This window comes from Benincasa hispida, chromosome 9 (assembly GCF_027475165.1).
Source record: "Benincasa hispida cultivar pf3 chromosome 9, pf3_genome.v1.1, whole genome shotgun sequence".
Taxonomy (NCBI): Eukaryota; Viridiplantae; Streptophyta; class Magnoliopsida; order Cucurbitales; family Cucurbitaceae; genus Benincasa; species Benincasa hispida.
Window position 1 is genome coordinate 12,351,571 of NC_143486.1, and position 3,985 is coordinate 12,355,555.

The window sequence follows — 3,985 nt, forward strand, 5'->3', positions numbered from 1 at the left end:
TATTGATCCTAATAAATGGATTTCATTCTAATCTTATTTTTTAAATGGTGTGCTGCTATGTCATCCATCTGAACGAATGAATTCCAACTTTCTGATGAGTAAATTAGTGGAATGATTTATGTTAATTGCCATATGTGTTTTTGATAGAGAGTTTTTTTCACATTACTATCTATTTGATGAGGATGGCAAAGATTTTCTCAATGTGATTCAAATTTTGATAGAAATAAATTCAAATATTAAAATCTATTGAAGATATTTTGGTTGGTAATTTGCTCTACAAATATAACTGAAATTGTTGAGATTTCTCCTGGTAATTTGAATAAACTTTAATATAGATTGGCTTTCCTATATTTTTAAGTTCGATGATATTCAAATTTTTGTATATGGTATGAGAGTTTGACAATTTTATTTAATTACTATATTTAAGCATGATATTCAATATAATGAGTAAAAAATTATCTCATGACAAGTGCAATAAGAAAATAATATTGTTATTATATTGATTCGAGATACTATTAGCGAAAGAATCGAGTTTCTGCGAAAGCATGTGAACGCTTTGCATTTAGAAATCCAATTTTTAAAGAAACAAAAACAATAAATAAAACATGCAATTATAGGATAAACATTAAAAAAACATAAGCATACTAGAAAAGAGGAAGAAGAGGAGAAATCACAACTTACCTTTATTGATTCCTCTAGCTTTCTTCTTCTACCATTAGCAACAATCTCGAACTTCTCTAATGTAGATGGACACCACCAGCAAAGTTACCTTGCTATTCTTTAGGATATCAAAGAACTTGAAAGAGTGGTCTCCAAGAACTTTGAGGAGGAAAAAAACAGAGAATTCTAGAGAGAAGTTACAGAGAAGGTGGAGGTTAGGTTTTGAATAATAACAAAACCCTTGCCCAATATGGAGAAGGGTTAACCGTTTCTCCAAGAATTTACCTTTTATACCCTTAGTGCTAATTTATAACGCCCCGATTTTTTTTATCATTAATATAATTTCACTAATTTTTATTAATTGAGAGCATTTTTGGAATTTTTGGACTTGTAATTGCGGGAATTTAATTATTGACGTTGAAATTATTCAATTTGGAAATTAGTGGCAAGAATTAATTTCAATTTGGAAAGAAAAGAAATTTAATAGAATAAAGATGAATAGGAAAAGAATAAAATAAAATAAATATATATTATTTTATTTTATTTCCTTTTTCTTTCCTTTTTTCTCTTTTTCTTTCTCTTCCCTTCCCTTCTTCTTCCAGCCGCCGACACCCCCCTCCCTAAAAAATTTTCCTTCCCGCCGTCAAGTCCTAAGCAACCTCCAGTCGTTTGTCAGCATTGGATTTGAAGAGTCGACATCGCGTCGCTCTCGATCGACACCTCAGACAGCCACACGTCCATCCAAAGCAGTATGTCGCTCTTCGTCTGCGTTCTGAAGCCACTGGTGCTGTTAGCCCGCGCCATGCCAGATCCAGAGTTCACCAGCCCCGACTTCAGTGCCAGCCACTTCCTCACCCAGTCAAGTTGCTTGTTTGAATCTTTTTCGTTGCCCGAGCCCAGCAGTCGATCTCCACTACTGCTCGCCGCCGATCTCGACCAGTCGGCCAACCGCATCCGTCCAAGCGTCGCCCTGCTCGTTCAGCCACTGCCGTTCACTGTTCGTTTGTCCCTCGGCCGTGTCTCTGTTATTGGCTGAGTGTTTAGTAAGGTTTCACATTTTGGATGGATTTTGTGGATTAAATTGTTGTTCCTTTGACTTGGTTTTAGTTTGTTTGTTACCCACCACAGTTGGGGTTAGATTGAAGTTTTGAGAAAATTCTGAGCCGCTGTCCAGCTTCGTGGAAGGAAAATTTTGGCAACTGTTGGTAAGGTTTAGGTAAGATTGGTTGAGTTTTGAAGGTTCTTGTTTGCACATTAAATTTTGGATTTACTTTTTGGTTGATACCTATTATATTTGGAATTTAGATCCAAGATTGGAGTAGTTTAGAGTGCGCAACGTGCTATTCAGCGGGTTTGGGTTCGTTTCCAACAAGAAATTTGGTAACATTTGTGGTTCTTGAGGTTGATCTTCGGACACCCACTAATTATTGGATTAAGTAATGACTTGACTTTTGTATTTCGAAGGTTTAAGGTCACTGTCCATCAGAACTAGGTGTTATTTTTCTTTGTGGAATTTAGTGGAGATTTTAGTGCCAAAGCTTGGAAGTGACCATTGATCAAGCCACACTTTAGGTAAATTATTTTTGGGGTTGATTGTATTAATTGTTGGGTGGAATCGGGCCTTAGTGTGAATTAAATGTTGAGCTTATGTTGTAGGTTTAATTTGAGTTTCAATATCGAGTAATTGCTTGGAGGAAAATATTTGGACTTGCGATTTGAGGTAAGTAAACTTACAACTGAAACTGCCCATAGGCCAGGCACTAAATATATGCTAGCATGATAGATGAATATTACGACAAAACGATAGCATGATAGATGGATAGTATAGTATGATCGATGTATGTTCTTGTTTGAGGATCTGAAAGATTTATTTGTGCATGTAGATACTTGCATGCTAGCATGAGATGATACTTGATTCCATGAGGTTGTATTTGATATGAGGATATTGAGGCATATATGTATGTTGTAGAGCCATGATGTTGAGGTGTATATATATGTTATAGAACCACGTTGTGATACTTGTGATGTTGAGATTGTGATAGTGTCCTTACTGATTAATTAGATACCCACTAGATGTTGTATTTCCTTTGGGATTCACTAGAGATTGTGTTTCCATCGGGATTCACCAGGGGTTGTGTTTCCTTCAGGATTCACCAGGGGTTGTGTTTCCTTCGGGATTCACCAGGGGTTGTGTTTCCTTCGGGATTCACCAGGGGTTGTGTTTACTTCGAGATTCACCAGGATTTGTATTTCCTTTGAGATTCACCAGGGGTTGTGTTTCCCTTCGAGATTCACCAGAGGTTGTGTTTCCTTCGGGATTCACCAGAGGTTATGGGTCCTACGGGACTTATTAGAGGTAGTGGGCATATTTAACTACGGTAGAATAGAATTCAGTTTTTCATGTATGTATGTGTCCCATGAAGACTAGAGCAGTTTATATGTTCCACCAGAGGTAGGCATCTAGAGGACATAGATGCCTAGCTTGACCCCAATAGTGGGGTTACTTATTGAGTATTTTATACTCATCCTTTCTCATGTTGTTGTTTCAAGTAAAGGTAGAGATGCACCGGCGATTGACAAGCGAATTCGTGATCGAGCCATTGGGACCAGTTTTATGCTTCCACTCATGATATTTAGATTTCTTTTCATGTTTTTTTTTTTAACTTTCAGTTTGGATGTTTGAAACTTACTATTACGATTTTTTTTCAGACCTATTTATTATCATTTATGATTTATGGGTACCCTATCGTCTGTTTTTAATATTTGAATTTAATGAATATCTTTTGAGTTTACCTTATTTATTTAGCATTTAATTCACTATAAAAGGGTATCGATTTAAGTTCCATGCATGTATGTGTTAAGTAACGGCCTAACTTGAGTCCTAGGGGGTCGGGTCGTTACATAATTAATTAAATAATCCTTATTTAATTAATTGACACATTAATTAAATAACCATATATTAAATCCTATTTAATATATATTTTAATTAATTATCGTAAATATCATATATTTATGCTAACCTCTAATCTCTATTATTTCTTAATCAATTAATTAACCATTAATTAATCAATTAAATAATCATATTAAATCATATTTAATATGGAGTTAATTAACTTATAAATATCACATATTTATATGTATACATCTCTTTATGAACCCAATTCATATGAATCTAATATTTGAATCTTATTCAAATATATCTCTCTTAGATAATTGGATTATAGATCATATCTATAATTAACCATTATATATTAATCCCATTAATATAAAATTTCCTCGTTTGATTTGAACAATTCAAACCATTTCTCATTACTATCCTTCAGTG

At 34.5% G+C, this 3,985-nt stretch overlaps 1 long non-coding RNA gene across 1 annotated transcript; it reads left to right on the plus strand.

The window, feature by feature from the left end:
- The first annotated feature begins 1,213 nt into the window (after nucleotides 1-1,213).
- On the plus strand, nucleotides 1,214-3,401 carry LOC120085118 (uncharacterized). Its single transcript, XR_016532311.1, has 5 exons — nucleotides 1,214-1,876; nucleotides 1,966-2,040; nucleotides 2,125-2,232; nucleotides 2,317-2,380; nucleotides 2,808-3,401. It is a non-coding gene; the product is annotated as an uncharacterized LOC120085118 (long non-coding RNA).
- Nucleotides 3,402-3,985: the final 584 nt, after the last annotated feature.